Here is a 17,372-nt window from a genome sequence, read left to right as displayed (position 1 = left end):
CCACCCTAGTACAGTAGGCTAAACATATGTTCACCTAAGAAAACCATATTATCTTATGCATGATACCCTAGCTTATTGATAATGTCCTCTGAGAGAAACATAATAATTGTACAATAAACACAATCCAAATCAAAAAGGGAAAATCAAAATTCCTTTTTTTTTGACCCTGTTTTTCATATCTGCATCCATATACACCCCTTTTTGCCAAAAATAAGCCTTTACAAGTCAAAGTTGATGGAATTTTCCTGAGTCATTGACATTTAAATGCATTACACAGACATTTAAAATGAGTAACGTTCCTCTTATTCTTATAAAAACTTATGAAGCATCAGAGGAACGTTCCTCTTTTCACTTCAACAGAAATCTTCACAAAGAATCTGAGGAACGTTCCTCTTTTCACTTTAACAGAAATCTTCACAAAGAATCTGAGGAACGTTCCTCTTTTCACTTCAACAGAAATCTTCACAAAGAATCTGAGGAACGTTCCTCTTTTCACTTTAACAGAAATCTTCACAAAGAATCTGAGGAACGTTCCTCTTTTCACTTCAACAGAAATCTTCACAAAGAATCTGAGGAACGTTCCTCTTTTCACTTCAACAGAAATCTTCACAAAGAATCTGAGGAACATTCCTCTTTTCACTTCAAATCTTTATTAGAACATTTTACTTTGCATTTGTGTTTTACGACATTAAAACTATTTCCTTTAAGTATTGTGCAATACCCTGTGCAGAGGGCGCAAAATTGTAAACCCGCGACTGACCTTAAGTTTATTGTTTCTATACCCCCCGCAAACAAAGTTTGGGGGGTATATAAGAATCACCTTGTCCGTCCGTCCGAATATCCGTCTGTTCGTCTTCTATGCAATTGGACTTAAAAATGTTTTGCATAAATTAATTGTAAATAATTGATGTGCGATTGTCAACATTTTACTGGAAAATCCTGATTTTATTTTTAATATCTATCATGATGCAAATTGATTTGTTATACTTTCATGTTAAATACTGAAATCTGATTGGTTAAGACGCAGTTCATAATCCGTTCTATTACCCTCAGCGTTAGCAACGCACTTAGCAACGGGTAACATTAAAAATGTTACATGCGCGAAAATCATGCGCGTACGGTTCGCCGTAGAATTAACGTTATTTCTATCTAAAAGCAGTGATGTTTTCTTTAAAATTCAGACATTCAGTATAACAAAATAAATAGTGCCTGTTTGGGAGGATAACAGTTGAAATTGACACCCCTCGAAAAACCATTGTCAACCTCCGCTTCGCGTCGGTTGACAATGGTTTCCTCGGGGTGTCAATTTCAACTGTTACCCTCCCAAACAGGCACTATTTATATAATGATACATTGCGGTGATTATTATTGCAGGGATGATTTTCACCCCTATTGCACATGTAGCTAATAAGCACAATTGAAATTTAGAAGACATGCTAATTATGTCACTTATTAAATAACTTGTTTAACAAGTGTGCAAAATTACTCCTGATGATAGCGGGTTTGCAGCCCATAAGTTAACAATTTTAAATATAAAATCAAAAACTTTGTGTCAAGCCGCTGAAACAACAATATGATGTTGGTTAAGTAATATAAGGACTGATGAAAAAGGGTGCACACACACACACACACACACCGTAAACTCGAGGTCACAACTCTAAGCACATTATGAGCACTCAGTTGGAGCGCAGTCATTTGTTAGTCAAAGTTTGTAGGAATGCAGTTACACGCCGCAGGAGCTGAGTAGAAATCCCTTGGTCAACTGTCACATTTTCACCTTGTAAAAATTTAAAATACAACTGTACAATGTTTTTGAATTTCCCAGCGAACCCACAGCAATTCCAGAAATATAACAGTATCGTGAAACTCTGGGGGGAATGCAATCTGGTGTGACAGGACCTAAGCTTTGAGAAAACAATCAGGTTACCAGAAATTTGCATTTGTCAAATTCTTTGAGCTGGATGATAGTAACAAACATTAGTAAAAGGATGTAAAATTTGAATTACAGTTCTCATATGAAATGCAATCATTATATTAATATATATGTAAATTATATCTTACACTAGCTAACAATTACCCCCACCCCCTTCCTAATAAAATCACAACATACACAAGCTATAATTCAATAGTGTACTCGTAGTTTAGATAAATCTACAAATCTACCTCTGGTATTAGTAGGATATTTTAGGTAAGAAAAACCAACTCACTTTTTGGCTTTCTTGAAGTACCTCATGTTTATCAACTAGAAAATATCTAATATCAAAATACTCCAGTATATTCTGTAAATAACTTCTCAGCATGCATGGTCAATAGAAATGTCATGACCTAAAGCCCATATTCCTCTGCTACATTTGGTTTGCTAATGTCACCGCCGGCCATTCGTGCACATGCTGAGGTCCTCTATCAGATGTCAATCACTAACTCGATGCTGATAAGATGTTAGGGGTGTGCTAATAATAGTAACTGTGTGAAATTTGAGAGCTTTCAACAGCAGATCACTGCTTTAGGAACAGATGCAAAATGTGGTCGCAAATTTAATTTAAGATCAACGCTACATGTGTACTTTATGAAGGTGAACAGAAATATTGTTTGGAAATTGCAGTTGCAAACTTCGCAGGATGCTTGCATCAAGGTAATAAATACTTTTATTATATCCAAACGTTTAAAATACATAACTGAGTTTCTTTTGCTCTTCTGCTTATTTACTACAATCAAGGTAGTTGCAAATCTAAAGCATTTAGATTAAATTGATACAAAATTCTTGATTATCTGATATTTAAAAAAATTATTGTAATCATCAAATTTTGAAAATGATAAGCAAAATTAAAATATAATCATAATACAATGTAATGTTATAGGTGATGATGATTGGCAGTGACAAAATATTTTGCCTTGTGGATTTTGGTTTGAAATCACTGCATTTGAATTGTTTGCTGGTCTGGTGGATGGGTAGCATTAATTTGGACAGAGCTTGATCGAGATGAAAGATGCTTGAAGATTAAGGTTTGTTATTCTTAATTTAAAATTAATCTCACACTATAGCTGTCCTTCTGGGACTAATACTCCCACAAGGCTCTTTTGAAACAGAGTAATCGGCTAGCCACTTCTCATTTTACAGGTTATCAATTTCCCCTACAAATGCTTATCAACACCATTGCTAGGAAAATGGCCCTCTTGGGACAAATGAATTCAGTAACACTATAAACTCCATTTACATGATGTTTCAAATCAGACTTTGTAAATAGGAAAATCATAAACAGATATTAGGTCATATGGAATAGGAACATGCTCTATTTAAGAAAAAGTTAAATATTAAATATATGATTAATCTGCCGAAATGAATTATCACACAATTGTAACCTGTACAAATGTGAAAGGATTAATCTAATGAGTGCACAGGGGCCCATTTCACAAAGCAAAATTAATTAAGACTTAAAGTTATATCTTAGGAAAGAACTTTTTCCTTAAAGTTCATTACTTATTATGAATTTTAACTTAAAGACAGGTAAATTGATGTTTTAGGAACAAACTTAACATGGTGACTGTTTATATTATATTGAAATGAATTATATGCACATTTAAGTTGAACAAAAATACTAGATAACGGGTATCATTAAGACTTTTTCACTTTACTTCTAATTTATTTAAACATATGTTTTATTGAAAAAATTCAATAGGATTGGACAACAGACATAGCCTATGTATGTCCTCTCATTGTAATATATCCACTTTACTTCTAAACTGAAAACATTAGAACTATCAAATTATACATATATTTCTTCAATTAATTTCTTTGGTGTAGACTTTTAATTTTTACAATTGTTTTAGATTATCTGGTTGCACGCGCAGATGGATAGCGGGTATAAAGCTATAGCTAGTGCACTGATGATAATTATGTTATTCATGCCTGAGAATTACTGATATCTTAAAAAGGAATAAATACTACATAAATACTCAATTAAAGAATGACTGGATGATTTGTCCTATCCCTCCACAAAATTAGCTTTTCTTTTAGGGGAGAAATGTTAGGTGTTTTCTTCATCTAATTTTTTTTTGTCGGGGAAGGGGGTAGGGGGTAGGAGTTACCGCAAATTAAGTGATTTGGGAATATTGATGCTAAATCATCCATGAGAATGCTGTTTCATTCAGAAATTTTTGCCTTTTATCCTCACTTCTTCTATCAGTCAATATGCATTTATTTGCAGCGTTTTCTTTTAAAAAAAAACACCCTATTTTTAAATCAACCCTTTTAAGCAGGCACGTAGCATCAGGATGTAAAGAGTGGGGGGGACCCACCCCCCCCTTAACTTTTTCTCACAGAAAACAATTTTCTTAAATTTACATATCAAAAAGTGAATAAACATGGAGTCCCCCCCCCCCCATTTTTTTTGGGAGCATGTAAAAAATTGAAGAGAATTTTGATGAAACAAACATCAAGTCCTTAGTATAACAAGTCAGAATTTATGATGAGCAAATATTCTGAATAATTTATGCTTCTAAATTTCAAACAAAAATAAGTTTGATTAAGCTCATCAAGCTTATTTACTGAATCTAGTATTCCCTTGCTGCAACATTAAATTGATAGGATGAACAGAATCTGAATTATACAGCTTTCTTGTTTGACGTGGTTAATAATTCCTGCTTTATTTAAGTGATGCAAATTCCATCTGCTCAACTGTCTGGCTTAAAACCAATAATTTAGAGCTGTGAACCATTCTCATACTCACAAGAATGACCGGCCCGATAACAATAGCTTTGGGATTTGATGTGAATTGTTAAGATCTGTCGCCATCCAAAAAAAATAATGCAATAATACCAATGTGTTTTAAGATTAGAGCAGAAATTCAAGAGTATATTGATGTTTGGTAGATTCAAATCAAATTCATGCTTAAGTATCCTGCTTGGATTCTGTAAATGTTTAAACGTATTTAGGTATATAGGTATTTATATCTGAAGAGAAATATTTGTTGTACAAATATCTCTCTCTCTCTCTCTCTTGTGCTACATCTCTCTAATTTCTCTCTCTCTTTCAAGTTAAGCAGTGAAAAACTTATGTGACCTTTAATATACTGGGTATTTCTTCTTAAAGAATGTCAATACCTAAATGTATGTTTGAGAATTTGTGTGTTATCAACAAAAATAAGCATTACCACCAGATCTTCATTATGAAATGAAATAACAGGAAGTTATTTAGCGATGATGAGTTTTAATGCAAATATCTATTTTACATAGATTCTATAGAAGATCTGGACATCCCCCCTGGGAGGAAATCAATGAGGCCACAGAAAAGTTCAAAAGCCATCCAGCCAGTCACACAGTATGAACAGAAGATAAACAGAACAGAAGATAAACCTTGATTCATGTCAACCATGTATCGAAGACCGAATTAAGTGAAAGTGCTTTCTGGAAAATGCAGCTCTACTTGGGAACTCCATCCTGAATTTGATGGATGCGAGCTTTATGTTTTTAGTAATTATAAAATCATATGCACTGAGACAATTATTAATATAGTTAAATTTTTAATTATATAAACATCTAATCCAATTACAAACTAAACTTGATATTTAATATAAAAAGAAATATTAATAAATTGGTATTCTTAATTACATGCTTATGTATGTCTAAGCTGTTATTTTGAATTGTAACCCAAAAATGCCGCGATATAAAATATTAAAAATTCAAACTCTTTTTTACTTTATATTGAGTAATCAACTTAGAAAATTTTAGCTGATCATCATCAGGACTGAGCGATAGTCAAGTACTCGAGTACTTGTTAACATCCTTAATATTTACGTAAAGTATAACATGTTTAAATGCTTATTTAATTTAAGATTACCGGTATTTTGCTTATTGCTGTTTTTACTTTCAATTGGAACATTCTTCAAGTACCATGTAAAGGTTTCAATTAAAGAGAAAAGAGGAACGTTCCTCAAGATTCCTCGTGAAGATTTCAGTTGTAGTGAAAAGAGGAACGTTCCTCAGATGACTTGTCAAGATTTCTGTTGAAGTGAAAAGAGGAACGTTCCTCAGATGACTTGTCAAGATTTCAGTTGTAGTGAAAAGAGGAACGTTCCTCAGATGACTTGTCAAGATTTCTGTTGAAGTGAAAAGAGGAACGTTCCTCATATTCTTTGTGAAGATTTCTGTTGAAGTGAAAAGAGGAACGTTCCTCAGATGAAGTGTAGAGATTTTAGTTTAGGTAAAGAGGAACGTTCCTCTGATGCTTCATAAGTTTTTATAAGAATAAGAGGAACGTTACTCATTTTAAATGCCTGTGTAATGCATTTAAATGTCAATGATTCAGGAAAATTCCATAACTTTGACTTGTAAAGGCTTATTTTTGGCAAAAAGGGGTGTATATGGATGCAGATATGAAAAACAGGGTCAAAAAAAAGGAATTTTGATTTTCCCTTTTTGATTTGGATTGTGTTAATAGTACACTAGGCTATTGATGTGAATCACTAAGAACAAATTCCTATCATCCAATGAGACCAACATGGCATTTCATAATAACATCTTAGGCAATGATACAGTTCACTAGGATTAACACAACAGTTTTCAATAAGTAATCTAGCCTTTTGATCAAATGTCATTGGAAGAGCTACCAATTGTACAACAGTAACTCAGGCAATTGATACCGTCTAATCAGGGAAACATGTAAGTTAAACATATGTTACACAATACGATTCACACTGTCCTTTGAGAGCAACATAATAGTAATACATCAGAACCCTAAGCCATCGATATGGTCAACTGAGACCAACACAACATTATTCTAAAGAACCAAACCAATTGGTAGCTATACTAAAAGCAACTGAACAGTTGTACAATCCAGTTTTATAACAGTACTCAAGGCAAATGATGATGCAGTTGATACCAAGTATCCAATGCTATTGGTACGGTCTACTAAGAACAACAAAACAGTCATACATTCGTACCCGACACAATTCAAACTTTCCACTGAGAGCAAACCAACAACTTAGCACCTATTTAACTGGTATTATTCAGTACACTGACCTATGAATACTGTCTATTGAGTGAAATAAAACAGCTACACATTAGTATTTTTTGTCTATTGATAATGTCACTGAGAGAAACTCAACATCAATAGTGGTACCTAAGGCAATTGGTAGTCCTCTGAGAGCAACACAGCATCTACACATTAATATAACTTGTCTATTTATAAACCTTCTGGTAAGAACATAACCATAGCACCTTAGTACAGTAGGCTAAACATATGTTCACCTAAGAAAACCATATTGTTATGAATGATACTCTAGCTTATTGATAAAGTCCTCTGAGAGAAACATAATAATTGTACAATAGTACACTAGGCTATTGATGTGAATCACTAAGAACAAATTCCTATCATCCAATGAGACCAACATGGCATTTCATAATAACATCTTAGGCAATGATACAGTTCACTAGGATTTACACAACAGTTTTCAGTAAGTAATCTAGCCTTTTGATCAAATGTCATTGGAAGAGCTACCAATTGTACAACAGTAACTCAGGCAATTGATACCGTCTAATCAGAGCAACACGTACGATACACATATGTTACACAATACGATTCACACTGTCCTTTGAGAGCAACATAATAGTGATACATCAGAACCCTAAGCCATCGATATGGTCACCTGAGAGCAACACAACATTATTCTAGAGAACCAAACCAATTGGTAGCTATACTAAAAGCAACTGAACAGTTGTACAATCCAGTTTCATAACAGTACTCAAGGCAAATGATGATGCAGTTGATACCAAGTATCCAATGCTATTGGTACGGTCTACTAAGAACAACAAAACAGTCATACATTCGTACCCAACACAATTCAAACTTTCCACTGAGAGCAACCCAACAACTTAGCACCTATTTACCTGGTTTTAATCAGTATACTGACCTATGAATACGGTCTACTGAGTGAAATAAAACAGCTACCCATTAGTATTTTTTGTCTATTGATAATGTCACTGAGAGAAACTTAACATCATTAGTGGTACCTAAGGCAATTGGTAGTCTTCTGAGAGCAACACAACATCTATACATTAATATAACTTGTCTATTCATAAACCTTCTGGTAAGAACATAACCATTCCACCCTAGTACAGTAGGCTAAACATATGTTCACCTAAGAAAACCATATTATCTTATGCATGATACCCTAGCTTATTGATAATGTCCTCTGAGAGAAACATAATAATTGTACAATAGTACACTAGGCTATTGATGTGAATCACTAAGAACAAATTCCTATCATCCAATGAGACCATATGACATTTCATAATAACATCTTAGGCAATGATACAGTTCACTAGGATTTACACAACAGTTTTCAGTAAGTAATCTAGCCTTTTGATCAAATGTCATTGGAAGAGCTACCAATTGTACAACAGTAACTCAGGCAATTGATACCGTCTAATCAGGGAAACACGTAAGTTAAACATATGTTACACAATACGATTCACAATGTCCTTTGAGAGCAACATAATAGTAATACATCAGAACCCTAAGCCATCGATATGGTCAACTGAGACCAACAAAACATTACTCTAAAGAACCAAACCAATTGGTAGCTATACTAAAAGCAACTGAACAGTTGTACAATCCAGTTTTATAACAGTACTCAAGGCAAATGATGATGCTGTTGATACCAAGTATCCAATGCTATTGGTACGGTCTACTAAGAACAACAAAACAGTCATACATTCGTACCCGACACAATTCAAAATTTCCACTGAGAGCAAACCAACAACTTAGCACCTATTTACCTGGTATTATTCAGTACACTGACCTATGAATACTGTCTATTGAATGAAATAAAACAGCTACCCATTAGTATTTTTTGTCTATTGATAATGTCACTGAGAGAAACTTAACATCAATAGTGGTACCTAAGGCAATTGGTAGTCTTCTGAGAGCAACACAACATCTATACATTAATATAACTTGTCTATTCATAAACCTTCTGGTAAGAACATAACCATTCCACCTTAGTACAGTAGGATAAACATATGTTCACCTAAGAAAACCATATTATCTTATGCATGATACCCTAGCTTATTGATAATGTCCTCTGAGAGAAACATAATAATTGTACAATAGTACACTAGGCTATTGATGTGAATCACTAAGAACAAATTCCTATCATCCAATGAGACCAACATGGCATTTCATAATAACATCTTAGGCAATGATACAGTTCATTAGGATTAACACAACAGTTTTCAATAAGTAATCTAGCATTTTGATCAAATGTCATTGGAAGAGCTACCAATTGTACAACAGTAACTCAGGCAATTGATACCGTCTAATCAGGGAAACACGTAAGTTAAACATATGTTACACAATACGATTCATAATGTCCTTTGAGAGCAACATAATAGTAATACATCAGAACCCTAAGCCATCGATATGGTCAACTGAGACCAACAAAACATTATTCTAAAGAACCAAAGCAATTGGTAGCTATACTAAAAGCAACTGAACAGTTGTACAATCCAGTTTCATAACAGTACTCAAGGCAAATGATGATGCAGTTGATACCAAGTATCCAATGCTATTGGTACGGTCTACTAAGAACAACAAAACAGTCATACATTCGTACCCGACACAATTCAAACTTTCCACTGAGAGCAAACCAACAACTTAGCACCTATTTACCTGGTATTATTCAGTACACTGACCTATGAATACTGTCTATTGAGTGAAATAAAACAGCTACACATTAGTATTTTTTGTCTATTGATAATGTCACTGACAGAAACTTAACATCAATAGTGGTACCTAAGGCAATTGGTAGTCTTCTGAGAGCAACACAGCATCTACACATTAATATAACTTATCTATTCATAAACCTTCTGGTAAGAACATAACCATTGCACCTTAGTACAGTAAACTACACATATGTTCACCTAAGAAAACCATATTATCTTATGCATGATACCCTAGCTTATTCATAAGGTCCTCTGAGAGAAACATAATAATGGTACAATAGTACACTAGGCTATTGATGTGAATCACTAAGAACAAATTCCTATCATCCAATGAGACCAACATGGCATTTCATAATAACATCTTAGGCAATGATACAGTTCACTAAGATTAACTCAACAGTTTTCAATAAGTAATCTAGCCTTTTGATCAAATGTCATTGGAAGAGCTACCAATTGTACAATAGTAACTCAGGCAATTGATACCGTCTAATCAGAGCAACACGTACGATACACATATGTTAAACAATACGACTCACATTGTCCTTTGAGAGCAACATAATAGTAATACATCAGAACCCTAAGCCATCGATATGGTCAAATGAGGGCAACACAACATTATTCTAAAGAACCAAAGCAATTGGTAGCTATACTAAAAGCAACTGAACAGTTGTACAATCCAGTTTCATAACAGTACTCAAGGCAAATGATGATGCAGTTGATACCAAGTATCCAATGCTATTGGTACGGTCTACTAAGAACAACAAAACAGTCATACATTCGTACCCGACACAATTCAAACTTTCCACTGAGAGCAAACCAACAACTTAGCACCTATTTACCTGGTATTATTCAGTACACTGACCTATGAATACTGTCTATTGAGTGAAATAAAACAGCTACACATTAGTATTTTTTGTCTATTGATAATGTCACTGACAGAAACTTAACATCAATAGTGGTAACTAAGGCAATTGGTAGTCTTCTGAGAGCAACACAGCATCTACACATTAATATAACTTATCTATTCATAAACCTTCTGGTAAGAACATAACCATTGCACCTTAGTACAGTAAACTACACATATGTTCACCTAAGAAAACCATATTATCTTATGCATGATACCCTAGCTTATTGATAATGTCCTCTGAGTGTCCTCTGAAAGAAACATAATAATTGTACAATAGTACACTAGGCTATTGAAACAAATTCCTATCATCCAATGAGACCAACATGACATTTCATAATAACATCTTAGGCAATGATACAGTTCACTACGATTAACACAACAGTTTTCAATAAGTAATCTAGCCTTTTTGATCAAATGTCATTGGAAGAGCTACCAATTGTACAACAGTAACTCAGGCAATTGATACCGTCTAATCAGGGAAACACGTAAGTTAAACATATGTTACACAATACGACTCACAATGTCCTTTGAGAGCAACATAATAGTAATACATCAGAACCGTAAGCCATCGATATGGTCAACTGAGAGCAACACAACATTATTCTAAAGAACCAAACCAATTGGTAGCTATACTAAAAGCAACTGAACAGTTGTACAATCCAGTTTCATAACAGTACTCAAGGCAAATGATGATGCAGTTGATACCAAGTATCCAATGCTATTGGTACGGTCTACTAAGAACAACAAAACAGTCATACATTCGTACCCGACACAATTCAAACTTTCCACTGAGAGCAACCCAACAACTTAGCACCTATTTACCTGGTTTTAATCAGTATACTGACCTTTGAATACGGTCTATTGAGTGAAATAAAACAGCTACCCATTAGTATTTTTTGTCTATTGATAATGTCACTGAGAGAAACTTAACATCAATAGTGGTACCTAAGGCAATTGGTAGTCTTCTGAGAGCAACACAACATCTATACATTAATATAACTTGTCTATTCATAAACCTTCTGGTAAGAACATAACCATTCCACCCTAGTACAGTAGGCTAAACATATGTTCACCTAAGAAAACCATATTATCTTATGCATGATACCCTAGCTTATTGATAATGTCCTCTGAGAGAAACATAATAATTGTACAATAGTACACTAGGCTACTGATGTGAATCACTAAGAACAAATTCCTATCATCCAATGAGACCAACATGGCATTTCATAATAACATCTTAGGCAATGATACAGTTCACTAGGATTAACACAACAGTTTTCAATAAGTAATCTAGCATTTTGATCAAATGTCATTGGAAGAGCTACCAATTGTACAACAGTAACTCAGGCAATTGATACCGTCTAATCAGGGAAACATGTAAGTTAAACATATGTTACACAATACGATTCACACTGTCCTTTGAGAGCAACATAATAGTGATACATCAGAACCCTAAGCCATCGATATGGTCAACTGAGACCAACACAACATTATTCTAAAGAACCAAACCAATTGGTAGCTATACTAAAAGCAACTGAACAGTTGTACAATCCAGTTTTATAACAGTACTCAAGGCAAATGATGATGCAGTTGATACCAAGTATCCAATGCTATTGGTACGGTCTACTAAGAACAACAAAACAGTCATACATTCGTACCCGACACAATTCAAACTTTCCACTGAGAGCAAACCAACAACTTAGCACCTATTTACCTGGTATTATTCAGTACACTGACCTATGAATACTGTCTATTGAGTGAAATAAAACAGCTACACATTAGTATTTTTTGTCTATTGATAATGTCACTGAGAGAAACTCAACATCAATAGTGGTACCTAAGGCAATTGGTAGTCCTCTGAGAGCAACACAGCATCTACACATTAATATAACTTGTCTATTTATAAACCTTCTGGTAAGAACATAACCATAGCACCTTAGTACAGTAGGCTAAACATATGTTCACCTAAGAAAACCATATTGTTATGAATGATACTCTAGCTTATTGATAAAGTCCTCTGAGAGAAACATAATAATTGTACAATAGTACACTAGGCTATTGATGTGAATCACTAAGAACAAATTCCTATCATCCAATGAGACCAACATGGCATTTCATAATAACATCTTAGGCAATGATACAGTTCACTAGGATTTACACAACAGTTTTCAGTAAGTAATCTAGCCTTTTGATCAAATGTCATTGGAAGAGCTACCAATTGTACAACAGTAACTCAGGCAATTGATACCGTCTAATCAGAGCAACACGTACGATACACATATGTTACACAATACGATTCACACTGTCCTTTGAGAGCAACATAATAGTGATACATCAGAACCCTAAGCCATCGATATGGTCACCTGAGAGCAACACAACATTATTCTAAAGAACCAAACCAATTGGTAGCTATACTAAAAGCAACTGAACAGTTGTACAATCCAGTTTCATAACAGTACTCAAGGCAAATGATGATGCAGTTGATACCAAGTATCCAATGCTATTGGTACGGTCTACTAAGAACAACAAAACAGTCATACATTCGTACCCAACACAATTCAAACTTTCCACTGAGAGCAACCCAACAACTTAGCACCTATTTACCTGGTTTTAATCAGTATACTGACCTATGAATACGGTCTACTGAGTGAAATAAAACAGCTACCCATTAGTATTTTTTGTCTATTGATAATGTCACTGAGAGAAACTTAACATCATTAGTGGTACCTAAGGCAATTGGTAGTCTTCTGAGAGCAACACAACATCTATACATTAATATAACTTGTCTATTCATAAACCTTCTGGTAAGAACATAACCATTCCACCCTAGTACAGTAGGCTAAACATATGTTCACCTAAGAAAACCATATTATCTTATGCATGATACCCTAGCTTATTGATAATGTCCTCTGAGAGAAACATAATAATTGTACAATAGTACACTAGGCTATTGATGTGAATCACTAAGAACAAATTCCTATCATCCAATGAGACCATATGAAATTTCATAATAACATCTTAGGCAATGATACAGTTCACTAGGATTTACACAACAGTTTTCAGTAAGTAATCTAGCCTTTTGATCAAATGTCATTGGAAGAGCTACCAATTGTACAACAGTAACTCAGGCAATTGATACCGTCTAATCAGGGAAACACGTAAGTTAAACATATGTTACACAATACGATTCACAATGTCCTTTGAGAGCAACATAATAGTAATACATCAGAACCCTAAGCCATCGATATGGTCAACTGAAACCAACAAAACATTACTCTAAAGAACCAAACCAATTGGTAGCTATACTAAAAGCAACTGAACAGTTGTACAATCCAGTTTCATAACAGTACTCAAGGCAAATGATGATGCTGTTGATACCAAGTATCCAATGCTATTGGTACGGTCTACTAAGAACAACAAAACAGTCATACATTCGTACCCGACACAATTCAAAATTTCCACTGAGAGCAAACCAACAACTTAGCACCTATTTACCTGGTATTATTCAGTACACTGACCTATGAATACTGTCTATTGAGTGAAATAAAACAGCTACCCATTAGTATTTTTTGTCTATTGATAATGTCACTGAGAGAAACTTAACATCAATAGTGGTACCTAAGGCAATTGGTAGTCTTCTGAGAGCAACACAACATCTATACATTAATATAACTTGTCTATTCATAAACCTTCTGGTAAGAACATAACCATTCCACCTTAGTACAGTAGGATAAACATATGTTCACCTAAGAAAACCATATTATCTTATGCATGATACCCTAGCTTATTGATAATGTCCTCTGAGAGAAACATAATAATTGTACAATAGTACACTAGGCTATTGATGTGAATCACTAAGAACAAATTCCTATCATCCAATGAGACCAACATGGCATTTCATAATAACATCTTAGGCAATGATACAGTTCATTAGGATTAACACAACAGTTTTCAATAAGTAATCTAGCATTTTGATCAAATGTCATTGGAAGAGCTACCAATTGTACAACAGTAACTCAGGCAATTGATACCGTCTAATCAGGGAAACACGTAAGTTAAACATATGTTACACAATACGATTCATAATGTCCTTTGAGAGCAACATAATAGTAATACATCAGAACCCTAAGCCATCGATATGGTCAACTGAGACCAACAAAACATTATTCTAAAGAACCAAACCAATTGGTAGCTATACTAAAAGCAACTGAACAGTTGTACAATCCAGTTTCATAACAGTACTCAAGGCAAATGATGATGCAGTTGATACCAAGTATCCAATGCTATTGGTACGGTCTACTAAGAACAACAAAACAGTCATACATTCGTACCCGACACAACTCAAACTTTCCACTGAGAGCAAACCAACAACTTAGCACCTATTTACCTGGTATTATTCAGTACACTGACCTATGAATACTGTCTATTGAGTGAAATAAAACAGCTACACATTAGTATTTTTTGTCTATTGATAATGTCACTGACAGAAACTTAACATCAATAGTGGTACCTAAGGCAATTGGTAGTCTTCTGAGAGCAACACAGCATCTACACATTAATATAACTTATCTATTCATAAACCTTCTGGTAAGAACATAACCATTGCACCTTAGTACAGTAAACTACACATATGTTCACCTAAGAAAACCATATTATCTTATGCATGATACCCTAGCTTATTCATAAGGTCCTCTGAGAGAAACATAATAATGGTACAATAGTACACTAGGCTATTGATGTGAATCACTAAGAACAAATTCCTATCATCCAATGAGACCAACATGGCATTTCATAATAACATCTTAGGCAATGATACAGTTCACTAAGATTAACTCAACAGTTTTCAATAAGTAATCTAGCCTTTTGATCAAATGTCATTGGAAGAGCTACCAATTGTACAATAGTAACTCAGGCAATTGATACCGTCTAATCAGAGCAACACGTACGATACACATATGTTAAACAATACGACTCACACTGTCCTTTGAGAGCAACATAATAGTAATACATCAGAACCCTAAGCCATCGATATGGTCAAATGAGGGCAACACAACATTATTCTAAAGAACCAAAGCAATTAGTAGCAACATGTATACTGAAAGCAACTGAACAGTTGTACAATCCAGTTTTATAACAGTACTCAAGGCAAATGATGATGCTGTTGATACCAAGTTCCAATGCTAATGGTACGGTCTACTAAGAACAACAAAACAGTCATACATTCGTACCCGACACAATTCAAACTTTCCACTGAGAGCAACCCAACAACTTAGCACCTATTTACCTGGTATTATTCAGTACACTGACCTATAAATACGGTCTATTGAGTGAAATAAAACATATTAGCATTTTTTGTCTATTGATAATGTCTCTAAGAGAAATTAAACATCAATAGTGGTACCTAAGGCAATTGGTAGTCTACTGCGAGCAACACAACATCTATACATTAATATAACTTGTCTATTCATAAACCTTCTGGTAAGAACATAACCATTGCACCTTAGTACAGTAGGCTAAACATATGTTCACCTAAGAAAACCATATTATGTTATGCATGATACCCTAGCTTATTGATAATGTCCTCTGAGAGAAACATAATAATGGTACAATAGTACACTAGGCTATTGATGTGAATCACTAAGAACAAATTCCTATCATCCAATGAGACCAACATGGCATTTCATAATAACATCTTAGGCAATGATACAGTTCACTAGGATTAACACAACAGTTTTCAATAAGTAATCTAGCCTTTTGATCAAATGTCATTGGAAGAGCTACCAATTGTACAACAGTAACTCAGGCAATTGATACCGTCTAATCAGATCAACACGTAAGTTACACATATGTTACACAATACGATTCACACTGTCCTTTGAGAGCAACATAATAGTAATACATCAGAACCCTAAGCCATCGATATGGTCAACTGAGACCAACACAACATTATTCTAAAGAACCAAACCAATTAGTAGCAACATGTATACTGAAAGCAACTGAACAGTTGTACAATCCAGTTTCATAACAGTACTCAAGGCAAATGATGATGCTGTTGATACCAAGTTCCAATGCTAATGGTACGGTCTACTAAGAACAACAAAACAGTCATACATTCGTACCCGACACAATTCAAACTTTCCACTGAGAGCAAACCAACAACTTAGCACCTATTTACCTGGTATTATTCAGTACACTGACCTATAAATACGGTCTATTGAGTGAAATAAAACATATTAGCATTTTTTGTCTATTGATAATGTCTCTAAGAGAAATTAAACATCAATAGTGGTACCTAAGGCAATTGGTAGTCTACTGCGAGCAACACAACATCTATACATTAATATAACTTGTCTATTCATAAACCTTCTGGTAAGAACATAACCATTGCACCTTAGTACAGTAGGCTAAACATATGTTCACCTAAGAAAACCATATTATGTTATGCATGATACCCTAGCTTATTGATAATGTCCTCTGAGAGAAACATAATAATGGTACAATAGTACACTAGGCTATTGATGTGAATCACTAAGAACAAATTCCTATCATCCAATGAGACCAACATGGCATTTCATAATAACATCTTAGGCAATGATACAGTTCACTAGGATTAACACAACAGTTTTCAATAAGTAATCTAGCCTTTTGATCAAATGTCATTGGAAGAGCTACCAATTGTACAACAGTAACTCAGGCAATTGATACCGTCTAATCAGATCAACACGTAAGTTACACATATGTTACA

At 34.4% G+C, this 17,372-nt stretch overlaps 1 long non-coding RNA gene across 1 annotated transcript; it reads left to right on the top strand.

Moving 5' to 3' along the window:
- Positions 1 to 2,430: 2,430 nt before the first annotated feature.
- LOC117691113 (uncharacterized) lies at positions 2,431 to 5,624 on the top strand. The gene is made up of 3 exons (XR_010711221.1): positions 2,431 to 2,632; positions 2,859 to 3,003; positions 5,233 to 5,624. It is a non-coding gene; the product is annotated as an uncharacterized lncRNA (long non-coding RNA).
- Positions 5,625 to 17,372: the final 11,748 nt, after the last annotated feature.

Source organism: Magallana gigas, chromosome 1 (genome assembly GCF_963853765.1).
Source record: "Magallana gigas chromosome 1, xbMagGiga1.1, whole genome shotgun sequence".
Classification (NCBI taxonomy): domain Eukaryota; kingdom Metazoa; phylum Mollusca; class Bivalvia; order Ostreida; family Ostreidae; genus Magallana; species Magallana gigas.
The sequence above is the reverse complement of the archived record's forward strand: the minus strand, read 5'-3'. Positions and strand labels throughout refer to the sequence as shown.